Consider the following 19,513-nt stretch of genomic DNA (forward strand, 5'->3'; position numbering starts at 1 on the left):
AACTTCCTGCAGGTTTCTGCATGCTTTGGAGCCCTGCAGTTTAGAAGAGTGGAACCCTCTTACCAGCTTCTGAAAACATGGCTAATCCCAGAGGGCACAGATCTGAGTACTGCATTTGCTCATTGTTTCTAGAAAAGCTTGCTGAATTTGTATTTTTAAAAGAGAAAGAAGAGACCTTTTATGTGAAGTTGTTTTTAAAAGAAACAGCAATGGCTTGCCTTGAAAGACATTCATTGGTTGGGATTATCAAAATAAGAATGAAGTTTGCTTCTCCCTTTGGTTTGTGCAGGCAAAAAAATAAAAAATAATCAGGAATGCTTGACTCATAAAAGAAGAGCAATCCTTTAAAATTCAGTGTTTGCTTTTCATCCAGAAAATGGTAAATTTGCAAACTCCACATTATCACTAATGTCACTTGTGAAACATTGATTTAGTCCTTACAGTTAATGTCATCCTCAACCCAAGATGTGCTTGATCCAGTCACCTATAAACTTGCACTTATCTTTCATTTACCCTCCATTTCTTATGCAGTTGGGTCAGGTCACATTGTTTTGTTCCATAGTGCCTGAACAGGAGAGCAAAGACAGCTTCTTTCTGTTCCTTGTAATTCCATGGTTCCTGTATTCCCATGGCCCAAGCCAGAGCCACACATAACAGAAAAGGAGCAAGTGCAGGTGTTTCCCTTTGCCTGAGAGCTCCAAACTGGAATATTCTCAGTGTGACAGAATGATGGGGATGTTTACCTGGAATCATCAATGTGCATTGAACATGCACATTTTGGAAGACTTTTAATTTCTATTTTAGAAGATTTTTCCCAAGGGACAGCTTCTTTATTCCTAAATTGGCTCCCTTGTCAAAGAAACACAGTAGAACACAGTATTTTACTTTAGTCTTAAGGTCAGAATTAGCTGTACTTTCCACAAACACACACACACCCGCCCCCCTAAATACCCATTCAAAAGCAGACACACACATAAAAAAAAAAAATTGACAGGTCTGTAAATACTTTATGGCACAGCCCTCTCCTGAATATACTGGGCAACCTTTACTTTGAGATTACTGGGAGCCTCATTTGTTATGCATATACTTCATGCCAGTAGTTTATTATGTAAATCTATGCTTATCTCAAAAGCCTGGAAACATTTTTTAGAAGAAATCATAACCACAGCAGTAAATATTTTAAGCTTAGTGTTCTTAATTCAGTCAAAAAAACAGGCAAAATGCTGCTTACATATTTTTATCTAGTTTCTGCTGGCTGCCACAGTTGTAAAACAGTATCTCAGAGCCCTCCAGTGTTCCTATTGCATGAACAGACCCAGTGATTCACCCAGGCTTCTCATGGGTGTGAGGCTGCAGTTGGGCTGCACGCAAATCTAGCTTATCTGCCTTCACTGTATACCTCCATACTCTGGTGCCAGCAAGTGGAAAGACTGCTGACTGGTTCTCTTACATACAATGCCAGTACCCTTTAATACTTCTACAGAGCCCCCAATTAAACATTAGTTAATAATTAATAAAAATTAAACTATCAATTTTGAACATAGCAAATGGATTTTTTGTGCCAAAGAGAGACAAGAAATCTCTAGGAAGAGAAGAATACATCCTTGCTTCAGAATTGATGGGTCTGATAGATATCAGCAGTTTTGTTACTTTGCCTTTAGCCTGGTGGGGGGCCAGGGGGTGGCTATGGGGGCACAGGCCCTGTATGGAAAGGCAGCTGTGTCTGAGGAGGTGGCAGTGTTGTGTAACCACACTGACAGAGTGCGTCATAACATGTGACATGTGGCAGCAGAACAGCCTTAAATAGCTCTCATCATCTTTTTCTCCTCCGGAGGTTTTGAGGAAAATTTGGTTTTCTGAGTAATGTTTTATGCTTCCTAAAATCACCTGATAATATTGCTCAGACTCCTCTAGGGGACATCTCCCTAAGTTCTTGGAGAGCTTTAGGGTAGAACAGGTGGGGAACCCAGTCTTTTAAGTCCATACATTAAAAACATATTCCTGGGACTACGGGATGTATATGTGTTTATTAATTCTGGTGTTAAAACTGATTAATGTCCCTTCATGACCTCTGCTGTAACAGAAGCTAGGGGCCAAATTAATTCTTATTTGCACTGGAGCCATTTTTAGAAAAGTATTTGACAGTGACTAAAAGTTTTCCAGTGATAGAGAATCCATTACAAAAAATAAAATTTTAACAGTTTATCATCTTTTCTCCTATAATTTAAACTTTGTTCTTGAAGGTTCAAGAACTTACCGGGATTCATCACGCATACAGGATTTTGTTATTCATTTGTCTGCTAGACTTAAGAGACCTTATTACCACATTTCTGTTCTTTATTCTCATACCTGCAGACTGTAACCAAGTCACTGTTAATCTCTGTACACAAAATATTTTGAGTTTGTTAACTCTCTTCAAGAGTTGTTTCTGCATTTGTAATGGTTTAGTGCCAGGGCTAGACTCCCTCACTCACCCCCACTCCCTCTCCCATCTCTTCTTTCCTTACCAGCAGGTAAGAAAGGAAGGAGAAAAAACCCAAAAAATCAGAGGCAGAGGGAGAATTTTCAGTTGATTTACACACAATATTTTACGACCTTGCTACAAAGGTATCATATTACCTCAGTATATAGAGAGAACAGAAGAAAAAGGGAAAGGAATACCTGTCTGAATCTGGTAACAGACAAAAATGCAGCTGCCTGCTCAAGGACCAGAAAAGTCAGAAGGTGTCCAGTCTCTTCTTTCCAGGGCTGTAATGTGGCACAGCTGTAGATGCAGTAGTTGTAAATTCAAGATTCTGATAGTGGGGAATATTATGTGGTTCAAACCTGTCCTGGGAGCTCCTTTCTGTAATCATGGTTTTCATTTTTCTTTTCTGGTTAATTAATGTTGGTGTGTAACAGTACTAAAATGCAGGCTACTGCCCATACCCAGGGGACCTACGTTCCACTGACCTATGCCTCTCATGCTTTACCTCAGATTTTGACAAGAATCCAGTTTCTGTTAACTGGCTTCCCTCCTGACATCCAGAAACAGCCAATAACAACCCCAAAATCTAGTAAGAAGCCCAGAGTTCCTGGGGCTTAGCCTTGAGCCCCTTTTCTACCTGCAAAGCAGTGCTTCTCCTTTGCCAGAAGGGAAAATCTGTTGTCCAGTGCACCACTTCTCCACATCATTCACATCACAGATCAGCGTCTACTACTGATTCTCAGCAGGAAATCTCTTTATCTCAAAGGGTGCTTTTGCAGCTGGCCTGCCAGGCATTCTGAACCACTGCCCTAGGAAAGATATTTCTCTGCTGGTTAGATGTATTAGAGGTCAGGTTTTATAAGCGCCAATCTTCTTATAATGGAATTTATTAAGCTGAGACTTAGTTTTTCTCAACATCTGGTGTCAGAACCCATAATACAAGATGGATTTCTCATCCATGTTCAGCACTCAGAGTAGCCAGGCCAAGGACAGGGCATTGGCTGCAGTTGTCAGTAGTCACTGCAGTTGGGAGTAGGGTGCACCAATGGTGTTTGGAATTTAGGGTGAATGCAGGAAGGCAGAAGTCATCCCAGAGACGTTTGTTGGTTTGCAGGCAACAGAGTCATGTGGGATACTGAGGCTGTGGATGGCAGCTAGGAAGAAAAAGGCATCTGCTGGATGGGTGACAACCATCTCGAATTGAAATGTTTTAAGGGGTAGCAAATCAAGAACCAGCGACAGCAAGCTGAGAGCAGAGACTGAGGCAGCTACAGAGCTGAAACAGGCTTGGGTTCCCTTCCCTCCTCCCCCCCTTCTCTTCCCTTTTCTTTGAACCTGACATAAGCAACTTTTTCTCCAGGCGCTGCTCACAGACAGCATCAAAGCTGTGCATCCAGAAGGAAAATGACTGCTAGAAACAGCCTGTAGCTAAACTATCTTGGACAAATAAATGTGTTTTCTATATATGCTCTGGATATTCAGCTACTTAGGGATGGTGTTTTTCTATTTCTTACTCCTTTCCTTTTCCTTTAAACTGGCTTCAACACCACATCACTATTTTATAGCAAACGTGAAATACAAAACATAACAAAGTAAAAAGAAGGCAGTAGCCTTCTGTTTGTTACCAAGCCTTCCAAACATTCTCACTACTGTCCCTCCCACTTAATTTGCCATTCAGCAGTATTTTGTAAAACTTCTGTCAATACCCTGCTCAGTGAAAAAGAGTTCATTAAAACAATAAGAGAAGATCAATGATGATTTATAGACAGAAGACAGAATGGATAAATAGCTCTGAAATTAAATCTAAATCTAGAAAGTGCTCAGAAAGAAAAGAAAAAATATCTGTCTTCAAGTGGAAATGGAAGAGCCAAATTCTGCTTGGTCACAGACATTAGCCTAATGAAAAGTGCACAACTAGACAGCTTGCAGGTTACCAGTGGCAATGACGAGTAGGATGGAGGTTTATAGCAACTGTTGGTTTCTTTTTTGGGCTATTTTTTTCATTACAAGTTAAGAAAACTTTTATCCTCCTCAGTATGTAAAATGGTCTCAGTGAGTTCTGAAATGTGTTCTTTGCTAGAGCGTTCTCCCCACTTTAGTACCTACAGGCTCTTCCTTTTAAACACTGAAATAATTCTTATTTCTGGATTGCCTTCTCATGACAAAAATACAAACGGATTTCTTCCAGCTTCTCCACCTATATTTTTCTCTCTCTAATCCCTAACAGAAAATTAATTTCAGAGTATGACACATTTCCACTGTGGTATATGAATGTCATACAGAGGGCAGTGCTGCCTCTTCAAAATCTCTCCTGCTTCCAAATGTTACACCACTCCTTATATTATTTTAGCAGGATTTGCTGCTTTTTAAGAGAAACAGTGATCCACTGCAGGAATGAATTTACACTGGCCTTGTGCCATCTAATCTTGAGAACAGAGACACTGAGTTTAACATTTCTGAGACAAACTGTGATGTGTTACAGGCAGTATGTAGCTTAAATTCTAAGGAGGGAGAGAAGACGTTTCAATAGGGATTGTTTAACAGAAGAGTATTTTATAAAAATGCTTGAGCCAGCTGAAACAAAAACACTACCTCTTAGAAAGCAGTGGCAAAGATTCACTTTTTGCCTTTCAGAAAAGGGTTTTTCAAATAACAAACTGCACCAAATTCTGCTTCTCATTCACAAAGCCCATGATTTGAACCATAATTTGATGCTTGTTGCACAAACATCTGCGAAGTAATGACTGAGCAGGCATATCAGTAAGATCCTAAAACTCTCTTGATGTTACACAGTGCATTTTCTCTAAGGGAAATAGGAATTTACACCGTAACAGATCTCCCAACCACTTAAATTACATGTTCCTGGAGGCCCCATTAAATTGCCATTATGATGAACCACGGGCTGTGTTCTCTCCTCTGGCTCTCACGTGTTTTGTGGCTCCTCGGCAGGCTCCCACATTGTTTTGGAAAGAAATGCAGTCAACAGATTGAAGATCAAAAAGACTCAAAAGCAAGACTTGAAATATCAACCCAGTCAGAATGGAACAAATGCCATTTGATTTTCTCTGCAGAAGAAGCAATCTAGTGACAAACATACAGCTGTGACTACTGTTTGGCACATACTGGGAGGTGTTTGATCATGCACTTGCCTGTCAGCTGTTAGATTTGTTTTCAGGGTAGTAATGGGGGAGGGTGAGGTCAGTGTCACTCTGAGTTGTTACAGAGAAAGAGATGGACAGAGATGTTTCCCTGTCTGCTGACTGTAATTGGTCTTGTCTGTTTAAAGCTAGAGTCACCACTCTTCTTCTTCCTTGTATTTCCAGCTGCTATCATGTTATGCTCCTGTGTGAAATTCTAGGTGTGAAACAGATATTCTAACCTGAATTAGACAAACGAGAGGTTCAGCCTGCCCCACAGTGTCAGATAAAGTAACAATGGCTCTGAACAAGTCTTCAAGAGCTGGGCAGTTATGGCAAGTCCAGTCCCAAGATTTGAGTCCAAGTGACACCACAGTTATGGCTGTATAGGAACTCCTGACCTGCAATTGCAGGAGTTTTTAACAGGTAGTCATGACCTCACTACAGAGCTGCAGTGATGTGACTAGATGATCTTTACAGGTGCTTTCCAGGCTCTGCTATTCTGTATGTCTGTACCCCAAAAGAGAAGCCAGATCAGGTGGTATTTACTGTCCTCACTAGTACCAGGCTACCCAGCTTTGAAAAGAGATGCTAGCAATATTTTTATAGGGATAAGTAAACAAAAACTAGCTGTACAAATCAACACCTCAGGAATTTTAACAGGATTTCCTATTTAGCAATGCAAGCATTTAAATTTTTCTGCTTGGCAACTTTGTATAAACAGGTGGAAAGAAAAGATCTGGATTGGCTTCAGTTGTGTTTTTTCTCACAGCCAAATGTCAGTAGCCAGAAGTGTCTCACACAAATCAAAGTCTCAGATCTCAATGGATCTAATCTTGACTAATTTTGCAGAAAGGTCCAAATTTTATAGATGGATTTGATCTTTACAATGATCTGGCAAAGACCTGAGTGCTGAACTTTGGGTGTAGTCTAGAATTGCATGCTGCACACTGAAAAAATTATGTACAAAGACAGAAAACAATTGTTCTCAAATACAAAAATAGCCTTTTCTTGCACTGAAAGCTGATGTTGTCCTAGTAGCTAATTGTTCTTATAATAAAGTATGTATTAAGATGGCTGGCAGAAGAATGTGGGAAAACAGGGATTAGCTAATGGGATGTTTAGATGGCCTTCATGTCTGTGTGGGGCCCTGGATTGTGTCTAAAGATGTTGTACGCCAAACCATGTGAGAAAGGATGGGAGTAAAAGATAAAGTGCTGCATCCTTGAAGCAGATGGGAAAGGCAACTGGGGAGAAAAGCACCTGTTAAAATAAAGATAAAACAGGCACTGGCTCTGCAGAGAGGGGACACTTGAAACACCTTGCAGCCATGGTCTCTCCTCACAGACTGGTCTGTCAGTTTGTATTTCAGCCCACTGTGGTGGAACTGGCTGGATGGGACCACTATATTTTTCACAATTCTCATGGACACACCGCAGAAGAAAGCCATTCAGGTGCACCCAGGACAACACACAGTGAACAGAAGGGAATACGACATTCCAACTTGTAGCTAGCAAAGGTTTGTTTTGAGGCATTTGGATAAGGTCATGAGCAGTCCAAGTGAAAAACAACCATAACAATAACAAACTAATCATACCTGAATAGTGTTGTGAGCAGCACTGAATTGAAAAGGAAGAATATGAGCTACATCAGAGGAAACTCAGAAGCTGAAACAAAAGACTAGTAGCCAGAATCTGCTACATTTTCCTGTGAAATGTTCACATTCATCTGCATGAGCTTTTTACACAGCCATCAAATGTGAATAAACTTTTGTGGAGTTCCTGGTGCCCTAAGGCCAAGCATATTAACAGCAGACTTTGCATGTGCCAAAACCCCAAAGAACTTCTCTGCATAACTGAGCTACAATTCTACACTAGCAACTCATTCAAACATAAGGCTAGTTTCATACCAGTTCATAGGTTTTGAAGAGGATAGAGGTAAAGCAACACAAGCACATGCTAGGACTCATATGCCCAGAAGCGTGCCCTTGCAGCCAAGAAGGCATATGGCATCCTGGTTTGTATTAGAAAGAGTGTGGTTAGTAGTTTGAGAGAGATTCTCCTCCCCCTCTACTCTGCCCTGATGAGGCCACATCTGGAATATTGTGTTCTAGTTCCATCTCAAGCAATGCTACAAGCCTCAGGAAGAGTGGCTGGAGAGCTGCCCAGCAGAAAAGGACTTGGGGCTGCAGCTTGATAGCCATCTGAACATGAGCCAGCAGTGTGCTCAGGTGGCCAAGAAGGCAAACAGCATCTTGGCCTGTGTCAGGAATGCTGGGACCAACAGGATTAGGGAAATGATCGTGCCCCTGTACTCAGCACTGGTGAGGCTGCACCTCAAATACTGTGTTCAGTTTTGGGCCTCTCACTACAAGAAAGACATTGAATTGCTGGAGCATGTTTGGAAAATAGGGATAGGGATAGGGATAGGGTAGAATAGAATAAGAATAGAATAGAATAGAATAGAATAGAGTAGAGTAGAATAGAATAGAATAGAATAGAATAGAATAGAATAGAATAGAATAGAATAGAATAGAATAGAATAGAATAGAATAGAATAGAATAGAATAGAATAGAATAGAATCAACCAGGTTGGAAGAGACCTAAGGGATCTGGAGGACAAGCCATATGAGGAGTGGCTGAAGAAACTGGGATTGTTTAGTCAAGAGAAGGATAAGTGAGTTGCTCTCTACAACTACCTGAAAGGAGGTTGTAATAAGGTGGGAGTCAGTCTCTTTCCCCTAGTATCAAGTTATAGGACAAGAGGAAATGGCCTGAAATAGGTGCCAGGGAGGTTTACACTGGACATTAGGAAAAATTTCTTTACTGAAAGAGTGGTCAGGCATTGGAATAGGTTGCCCAGGATGGTGGTGGAATCACCATCCCTGGAAGTGTTCAAGAAATATGTGCACATGGCACCTCCAGACATGGTTTAATGTCCAAGGTTGTCTTAGGTCATAAGTTGGACTTGATGATCTTAGAGCTCTTTTCTGACCAAAACACTTCTATGATTCTGTGATACTATGACTTAAGTACTGTATTCCCTTGCCTCTAGGCCATTCTGTTTCAATCACGAGAAAGTGACAAAGTGAACACTTTGCCTCTTTGCAGTTTCCAGTGTTTCCTCATTTAGCATTCTGTGTCATTGATCTATCTAAACAAATCAGGCCTAAGGTATATTTGTAACCCAGAAAAGCATACATCAGCTTTTAGTCATTCTGACTAAACTGTGTTCAATCAATCTCACAGGGGGAAAAAATCTAGTGGTTATACATTGTGAGGTGTGACAATTTTTTGTGTTAAATGAAGTTAAATAAACAGCGAAATTATCCTTCTCAATGCTTCCTAATAGCCATTTCAGTTTAGCTAACATATCAGATCTCTCTTTTTCCCCCCTATCTATCGTATTCATTCATTTGATCCTTTCTTACAGATAGGGTTTGTGAAAAGAAAATCCTCAGTATAGTTAGTAGGGGAAGAGCATATCTGAAAGCAAGGACAATGCAACATAGAAAAAATAAGAAACCTTTGTTCTTATCTGTATCTTCCCTAAGTCCCTATTGTTATTTACAAATAAATTGTCATACGGATTCTTGCTATGATGAATAGGTCCATTTTCTTTGTAACTAAGCTGCTTCCTCATTTTCTAATGACAATGGGTGGGTATAAATATGTTAACGTTAGTGTTACCTGAGACAGACATTTCAAGAAAATATAACTGGACATGATGTACACTTTGAGTTCGGAGCTCTATTCAGGGATTCCTCTTTCAGAGCATGCACAGATTTCTATTTTTTGTAAAACAAAGAAAAAACTAATGAGCTTTAGACATAAAACATTTGGTTCCATCAGGCAGCTGCTGTGTGCCAGAAATGCTGACAAACCTGTTTGTAAGTCTGCAAGAATCGCATGACACGCTATGATTCACATTCATGTTGACCTTTGTCTTGTTTGTGATTGAAAACAATTAAAATTACCAGAGTCAACAGAGTGCAAACTATGTACAGTAATTGGGCTGGGTTATCTGTGCCTCTAACTTTATTTCTGTGTTTCATCATTCTGGCTTTCACATACACAGAAGCCACTGAACCATTCATGCGTGCTCATGTGGAGATGCAGATTCAGTGTGTTTGACAGCTCAGGAAAGTCATAAAGCAACGTTGTCAAACAATTGTATAGAAGATGTAAAAGGCATTAGCTAAACTGTCAATAAACGACAACATTAACGTAAATTATCAAATTAAATTTGTTGAGTTAAACCCCGTGTAAACATGCATTTATCTTAATGGAACAACGTTTGAATATTTGATGCTAAGTTCTCTTCCAAGACAGCAGGCTAGAAGTACAAACTGTATTAATGTTTCCCTTATTAACACAGTGTCTCTATGTATTTATTCAATAATTATTTGTATATGACACCTTATTTTTAAGGACCAGTAGAGCATATTTTGATTTCTTCCTTGCTCATATGAATTCCTTCAGTCATGAAGAAAATGGAAATACATGGTGAGACCTTCCAGTGCTGTTGGAAGCCTATAAGTGGGCTTCAGATGGTGACATTTTCTCAATGCATAATGGGAATCTGTACGTCAATGTGCATTAATTAGAACAAGCTGCTGGTGTTCAGGTGGCCTCAGTCCTCCTTGGTGCATTCTTTCCTTCTGTATTTGCATGATATTCAAAAGACCGAAAGACCTATTCCTACTAGGGATTCACAACTACCACATTATAACATAGTAATAAGAATTGTATTGCTTCAAGTGAGAGTTTGTCTTCTCTCTATTAGCAATGGTTTCAGGATTCAGATAGTCTCTGTTCAGATAGTGTTTTTTTTTAATGAGAGCCCAAAGACATCTTCTTAATTATGGCTATTATATAATATGAAAAAAATACAAGAAACAGCATGTTTGAAGTTTGGTATTTCCCTGATCAGAGACACTAAATTTTCCTAAGTTGAGTTCAGTGCCAGAATTTGCTGCCACCGGTAAGAAGACAAGTGGCCTAGAGTCTTTAGATATTGTACCTCTAAATGTCATCTTACAGTGTCAGGAATCTCAAAAGCAACATGCATTGCTATTGTTATTATCTAGAAAATATGTAACACTGGGCACAATAATTTATTTCAGTATGGAAGGGTTTTATTATCACTTTTTCACTGCAGGTTATCAGATCATATGTCATAGTCAAAGATAAGACCAGTAGCACAGGAAATCCCTGTGCTCTTCTTATCTCAATGGCATAAACCCTTCCAATGACAACCTACATGGCTATGTTACACACATGCATTAGTTAAACAAGGTTAGAAGATTCATATTAGGAAAACCTGAAACTAAATCAGTGTGAGGAAGATTATTGATGTGAGGAAGTTCAAAAGCCTTCAGCACTTCTGAAAGTATCATTAAGGAAAACAGCCCTATAGATTTCTTTCTTTTTCAATTATTTGCTTCTGCTTTGTTTTCATTGTTTTATGAAAAGACATTACTTCATGCTTGAGCACTTTTTAAAAGGGACTAGATTTGCACTTGTGGTTTATATCTCTCTAGTTTCCCTTAATTGATACTACAGTGAGTGGTTTAAGAGACATAACATGCTTATATTCTAGTCATAGTGTCTTTAACTATTGATTTTTAGCTTTGACTTAGAATACAGAAAACCTGAGTTTTATTTGCCATTTGTTAATGTTCTTCTTTTTCAAGAATGTTTCCACATATGTTGACATTTTGCATTTGTCATCCCTTAGACCTAGAAGTCTTTTTTATTTGCTTCCTAGTAGCACAGAGTTCATTCATTTAGCCATTTCTTTTTATTGCTATACACTTTCAGGCTTTTCTTCATGCTTCTCCCTGTAGCATTCCATTCACTTACAGGAAAAAAAAAAAAAAAAAGTAAAATATTCATTTTTACAAGAGTGTCTAAGCCATCACTGCCTTGGGTGTTTTTCTGCTTTTCCAAAGGAGCTAACAACAACTATTCACGTCATGAGTACAGTTTTCTCTTTGACTTACTGATTTTATCCAGCTTAATATCACTGTCTTTTCACCATTACTCCTACTTCTTTTTGGTAATTAATGTCCAATCTCTGTTCCAAAGTCAGTCACTGTTTCTGTTCTTTGCATTTTCCTAACGAAAGGAGATGGGAAAAATTATGAAATGTTTCTAGGGTTTTTTTTCTTTTAGGTATCCCACTCTCTAAAAATTTCCAATGCCAGATTATAGTGATACATGCAATAATTTACAGGAAGGATTGTTTTTACTTTGAGAAAATGTGTACTTTGGGATCTTCGAGATTCAGCATATAAACCAGGGATGAAATTTTAGGATTAAACAAAATAAAATATTTTTTTTATATACATTTCCTCTACAGAGTATTTCTAATCCTCCACTTGAGCAGAAGGCAGTTTTTACAGAACAAGACAGACTGAAGTCTGATGTGGAGGAAGATTTCCTTGGGCATATGAAATCATAATGTACAATGGGAAACCCCAGCACAATAGTAAATCATGCTCCTTCCTTAAGGCTTTAGCATAAAAATGCCCAGAAGACATTGCATCCTGATTCCTGTTTCTCTATCTGCTTCATGGATAGACACCTATTAATGTGGAACACAAATTGCTATTCAGAATATTATAACATTTAGGTGCCTAATTCACAATGAACTCTTGTCCATGGCACTATGGAAAGAAGGACCACAAGACGTCCTCTGCCTCTGAGAGAGCTTAGGCTAAGGGAGAAGACTGACAAAATAGTAAAGAAATAATATATATTTATCAATATTAACTTTGAGCATGCTGTTGTCAAAAATGTAGAGGCATCACAGCAAAGGAAAATTAGGAGGAAGACAGTGAAGGAAAACCATGAAGTAGCTCTGTAAGTAGTCATGAACCTTTCTTTTAAAGTATGAGGGGTGCCAGAGAAAAAGAGACTCTGTTCTTGAAGGTTAACAAGCAAAGCACAGGCTGGCATTATATCTGGCCAGAGATCAGGATATTTTATAAGAAACAAGAATAAGTGTATGTGTCTGGGATGATGGGTATCAGCAGTCTTACAGAAGGAAATCAAGCAGTATGGTTAGTGAAATAGAGACTGGAAACCCATGTTTGGGGTGTACAAGGAGATCTTGATGGTCAATATGGCATGTTAGAAAAGAAACCTTTGCAGCAGGTGAGGTGGGTGGGAGTAAGCTTGAGACCATGTTTTGTAAACAAAGAGAAAAAGAGTGTTGCAGTAACTGATGTGAGCTAAGGGACCCACTTTAAGGAGAATGTAATTTAGGAATTATTTCAATTTTATTTTTTTTACAGAAAGAAGTCTAAAAATGTTGAGAAAGTTGAAGATGACATCCTCTTCAAAGGCCTAGAAGCAGAAGCATGGTTGTAGCCACAATAAAAAAATTAATAATTTTGTATCATAACTTGTGTATTTGGTTTGGCTGAGTAGCTGATAATACACCAGTGTTTTGGCTACTGTTGAACAAGTATCCACACCGTGTTTTTCCAATGTTTCCCCAACCCAAAAGTATGCAGAGGGGACACAGCTAGGCCAGCTGACTCAAACCAGCCAAAGGGGTACTCCATGCCATATGACATCAGGTCAGATATAAGAATGAAGTGAAAGAAGGAAGTGTGGGGGATTCGTTCATGGCCTTTGTCCTCCAAAGGAGGCACCAAGCATAGAGAGCCCTGCTTCTCAAGACTGACCACTGTCCTTGCTGAAACTGACATCACTCTTTTTCAGTTCCATGAGGTCTATTGCTTTTGATTATCACTATTATTGAATTACTTCTATCATATAGCTGGCTTTTGTTATATTTTCCCCTCTCCTCTGTTAATCTAAGGGGGGTGATAGAGTGGCTTTTATGGGCATTTGCCCCCTAGTCAGGGCCAAAACACCATAACCTGTTAGATTAACATGGACTTTTACTGTCTGCTGTGGCTTATTTTATTTTCTACAATGTAAATTGTGTCAGTGTAGTGCAAGCTAAAGGTGAAGAATTTGTAATCTTCAAGGAGCATGCTTCCTAGGAAGAAGTGTTTTAGAGATTATTATCTATACACATATGTAATTGTTTTGGTGTCTTATAGCTGACATTACCCATCAAATCAGTGCTGTCACATTAATTATATTGATGTTGAATCACAGACTCATAGAATGCTTCGAGTTGGTGTTGCAGCCACTGCTCTGAGGGCAGCTGCTGAATGTGTGCAGAGTGCATGATTCCTTAGCTGACCAAGTCCTTAGCGCGCTACATAGGACAAAACAATGATATTCCACATGTGCCAAGAACAACATCCTCATGTTGGCACTCTTTGGAGCATGCTGCAGAAGCCGCCTCCTTGACATGCTGGCAGTGTTAATACAACTGCTGCAAGCTTCCTTAAGTTCAAAGATTTCCCTCTGTGGTGAAGATTTATAGTTTCTACGACTGATAAGCAGGTGCCAGGAACCTCAGAATTCAGTTATCTTCCACTCCCTTGCCTTTCCCTCACAGAGGACCTTTTTTTGTTGTTGTTGTAACAGCCTCTCACTATTTTGGTTTTAAAGTGACCATGTTTTGTTTACTAATTACAAAAAGATATTTTAACATCTTGCAGGGGCAGATGTGGTGTGGTTAATGACTTCAGAGTTGTTTTTTGATTACAATGGATCTTGGAGGTTTGCTTTTTCCACGTCTATAGTAGTTGAGTTTTAACAGTAGAAATAATAAATAATGAGTAATTATGATAAGTATCCAGTAATTGTAATAAAGTATATTAGGTAATAGGTAATTATAATAGAATAAGTAATTCATTACAATAAAATGTTATAAGTATTCATTAACTATAATGACTTGTTATAAATCATGCTTATTTATAATACAATGTGATAAATATGATGTATTTATAATAATGGAGGCTAAGTAATAGTAGTCTATTGACTAGACTAGACCAGACCATGTTGGAAGAGACCTTCGAGATCATCACGTCCAACCTATTATCCAACCCACCTAATCAACTAAACCATGCAACCAAGCACCCTATCAAGTCTCCTCTTAAATGCCTCCAATGATGGTGACTCCACCACCTCCTCAGGCAGCCCATTCCAATGGACAATCACTCTAAATAAATTATAGAATAATATAGGGTAAGTAATAATGAATAAGTAATCAAACAATGTAGGATAATAATAGCACATAAGTAATAGAATGCTATGGGTTAGAATGGTGTAATGTAGGATGATTGCTATTAATAAGAATAGATAATGAGAATAGGCAATAGCAATGGGAGTAAGATTAATAATGTAAGCTTATAGGTTAATAGTTCTCTTCTAGGTTGCATGATTAATGCCATGTGTGCCATGGCATTTCAAAAGCCTGCTATATAATATAGAACCCTTTTGTTTTCCTTTTCAGAGGTTAATTTAATGGTTTGATTTTAACAGTTTTTTGGTTTACCATAGATTTCTAGTATTAGCATAAGTAAGGTCAAGAGTTCAGTATAGAGATATTACAGAATGTTCTTTAGTCTTTTCTTTATATTCATGAGAGTGTTTTAAGATAAGAATTATAAAAAGAAAAGAAGTAAAAAAGAAAGGAGAATTTTCTGATACATCACATAGAGAGAGATTTAGCCTAGAAAGCACAGTAAATTTGTCAGTGTAGGATAGGGTTTGTGTCTGCTTTATCACCTACAGGTCATTTGAGACACCAGCAAGAAAAGTCAATCCATGTCATGAGCTGGTCTACAACTTGGTACTGCAAACAACTCAGCTGACAACACAAGGATCAACACATGGGCAAAACACCCCCAGAAACACAGCCAAATGAAAGCTAACTGCGCTGAAATTAACTGACCACTAAGACTGATCACAATGACTGCAGTTGAAATTGATGGCATTGATTGCACGTGAACGATACCAGGAATCATCTGAATACCAGGACTGCTTAATTATTGTGTGTTTAGGGAACATGTTCACATGGGTTTGTGTGTTAACTCACAACAATATCATAGTTAAGTAATAATCTCAAGTGGTTAAATATAAAAAGTTGGTTTAGTGGCTTAAATTTAAGAGGGTGAATTTTTATAGCTGTAGGGATAGTAATATCTTTGTTGCTCATTGTTTATCTTGCAAACCTTTTTGCTGATGATTATAAACATGCAAAAAAAGCAGGAGGCGTGTATCATCACTGCCTTAATTGTCTAAGGTACCCTAAAAAAACAAAAAAAGGGGAGATGTTGCAGCCAGTGCTCTGAGGGCAGCTGCTGCATGTATTCAGAGTGCATGATTCCTTAGCTGACAATCCCTTAGCATGCTGAGCAGAGCAAAACAATAACATTCCATGTGTGCCAAGAACAGCATCCTCACATTGTCACCCTTTGATTAGAGCATGCTGCAGAAGCCACCTCCTTGACATGCTGGCACCTCTCATTGCGAAAATATTCTAGCTTATATATGTGGTTGGATTTTACTGGTTAAGGGATTGATAACAAAGAGTATAAAAACAGCCACTCCGAGCTATAAAGAGGATTGGGGTGTTAGGGACTTCTGCTTCTATTAGTTAGTTACTTCTTCTGGCTAGGGCTTTGGTGTAGGGATGCTGGAAGGGATATGCTTGGGACTTCTGTTAGCCACTTCATCTGTTAAGGGTTTCCAGGACTACTTCTGTAAGTGGGACTCTGAGACTCTAATGCTGGGGATTTTACAATGCAGCAATAATGGACTTCTAGGAGGACTTCTGAGATTCTCTCCTCTCTGCATTTCTGGAATCTCATTGCTACATGGCTGTAAGAGACTAAATCTTGTCTCTCTTGACGTGAATCAATAAAGAAAATCACCTTTGCTCCTGGTGACATAAAGGGAGAGAATTCTCTAATTCTCAAAGAGCTTCCACCTGCTGCCTTTGCACGGTATGATTCCACCAACCTATTTCATTCTCTCATTCTCTGATTCTCATCCTTTCCACCTCCTCCTCCACCACCTGATGATGATATTTAAGAAAATAGAGTTCCAAACCCGCAAACTGTTATTTTGTTTTTAGACTTGCAAAACTGCAAGGTGTTACAAGGGACAAGAAGACATCTACTAAAGGCAAAAGCCAGGAAATGGTTGTTTGTACATTAAGACTGGAAGGATAAAGTACACTCCAGATCATGCAAGTTCTTGCCTCCATTGTTAACACTAAAATGACTACCAGGTTTGGAGAATTTGATGAGACTATTCAGGGGAGTGAAGTTACATATATGAACAAACGCTAGCAGCACATGAGTGAAAGAGATCATAACATTCCCTAGAACTAAATTTCATGAATGGAAGATACTTGGAATTTGCCATTTTCCGTGGTGTGTACCTTCGCCTTTATTTCTTGCTCTGCATTCAGAACATACCATTCTAGTGTGGGCCCTTTGTTTTACAGTGCTTGTATGGTCATTAAGATGCATGTTTAGACATGTATTTTGCCAAATTTTGAACTTACTTTTTGAAGGATTATTTTTTGACTCTCATTTAAAACAACTATTTTATTTAGCTTAAGTCTCTGATCCCGATATCACAACCAGCTGCTTGCCAAAAGACCATGTGGTTTTATTGCTTCCTCTGTTCTACATCTCTTTATTGTAGAAAGTAACAAGTTTATTCTTTCCTTTCAAATGCATAACACACTCAAAGGCTTTGCTATAAAGTACTAATAAAATAAAGAGAACATATCAATAAAATACAATGAGCAATGGTAATGCCATAAATAACAAAATATCTTTTTACTTGCATGCATTAAGATGCAAGAACTTGAGCAGATCTTTAAATATGCACATATGCACAGAACAATTTTCCAAAATAATGAGCCATATGACAAAGAATTAATGGTGTCTTCCGGACAGGAGTTGTCTGGATAAAGTACTTTTCATCTGACAGAGCTCATTTTCTATACTGTTCTCATAAAAAAAAGTTATCAGCCATTTTAATATCTATTCTCATGCATAGAAACCAATATTTGGTACACCTATTCAAATATTTTTGTTTCCAAACTCTTTAGGAGGCAAAACACTAACAGCTTTTGTCTTTCCCATGATGTTTCTCCGGTGACACTCATATTTTTCTCAGAAAAATATGAAGTCATCAACTGCTATCTGAAATACTCATGAAAGCCTGAGAATTTCAGTGCAAAGATCCTTAGAGACACGACTTCTGCAGCATGGCCATTTCCAGGAAATAAAAGTCATCAGCCTCAACATGTATGAGGCAGCTACAACAAGTGTGCCCTTGCCAACTTCAGCAGGGACAAAGAGCCTTACACTAGGTAATGAACTGTCTGACTCTAATCCTGTCTAGCTAGGGGGAAAATTGAAAGAATGGAGAAGAAATAAATGTTTAAAATCTGAGATATTGAGTCAAACCTTAGTGACATCTGTTCAGGTTTTCTTCTATGTGAGTCTAGCAAACTAGCATTTCCTCAGCTTCACATCTTTGTTATGGTAACAATTCTCTGCCACTGCAGGATGTCAGGAGTAACTCAATTAAGCATAATTATATTACACTAAAGCAGAGGAATGGAAAATCTAGACCGATGCATGCAAAATTTGAATGTTTGCCAGAGGAGCAGGGTGCTAGACTGTGTTTGAACCAGAGATTGCTGGTAAGATGGCTATAAAGCTGGTTGAGATGGGGCTGCTAAGTTTCAGATGAAGGTCAAGCTGAATCAGCATATTTGAAGGGAGACCATTAAATACCGATGAAGTGGCAAGATGAGGACAATGCAAATTGGCCTGTGGAGACAGAAATGGCTATGCTGCTCTGACTTGAAAGGGTGGTGGGTGAAGATGATAATTCTGAATTGGTAAGACATAAATAAATTTTTTTCTTCATACTGTCAGAAACACCTAACTGATCAATGTAAAATGCTGGTAATATATTGGTTTATAGGCCTCATTTTCATGGCATCACCTCTACTCTGTGGGCTTTTTTCCTAAATAGAAAACACTTCTGGTATAGCTATGCATATGCCCTCCCCTTTCAACATGGCTTTTGAACATCAAGTTTTCACCTGGCCCTGAGTTCACTCATTGTTGCAGAAATCTTGTTTTTAAAATAAATTTCCAAAGCTATTAATCTTTCTTGGGGATGTGAAAACTTAGTCAGTTCAGAAGCATTGTATCTCTTGTCTTGGTCTGCCTAACCTGCTTCTGCTGAACAGATGCATCAGCATCCCTCAGCAGTGGTACATTGGGCAACCTGTGCCCACATCACAAAATGCAGCATCCAGGACACCAAATGCGGTTTTGCAGGCTGACCTATTGTGTCTTGAGGAAAAACCCAGGGAAAGATGAGGGTCTGCTGGGAGACCTCAGCCATGGCTTGCCTGTCTGCTCAAGGGGAAGCAATGCTGCCAAGGAGTGAAATGTCCCCTGTCAGTTCCCTGATTCCAGGAGATACTGAGCCTGCTCAGGTCACCCTGCTGGGGAAAGAGAGATATTTTTCCAGCTAGTCTTACAGGCTCCTCCAGTCTGTGGAAGAAAGGTTGCACTTTCATTTATGAAATAGTGGGTTTTTTAAAGGCAACCAGCTCACTTGAAGTTTTATTTCATTAACTTTTCTCTTTTTGTTTCCATCTAGAAACCCTCCTTAATGCAGAACTGTTGTCTCAAGGGTATCTACTACTCCATCCCAAATACACACAATGCTCACAGCTTGTAATGCTGCATATGCCAAACACCATGATGTATTGATTCATCAATAGCTTTCCTCTGACTCTCTCATTAGAGCTGAGCCTTCATGTCTGTGTTTGCTAGATGTTTAAATATAAACCAGGAATTTGTTCTGTGTAAGCTATTTTAATGCAAATTATGGTGGCTGTCAAAGGTGCCAATTAGACTGACAAGCATACATGTGCAGGTCTCACTCTCCACAACTTAGATAGCAAAATGTTTTTTCTGTTCTTGTAT

Source organism: Melanerpes formicivorus, unplaced genomic scaffold (genome assembly GCF_026170545.1).
Source record: "Melanerpes formicivorus ecotype bairdi unplaced genomic scaffold, bMelFor1.0.p_v2 SCAF_2, whole genome shotgun sequence".
Taxonomy (NCBI): Eukaryota; Metazoa; Chordata; class Aves; order Piciformes; family Picidae; genus Melanerpes; species Melanerpes formicivorus.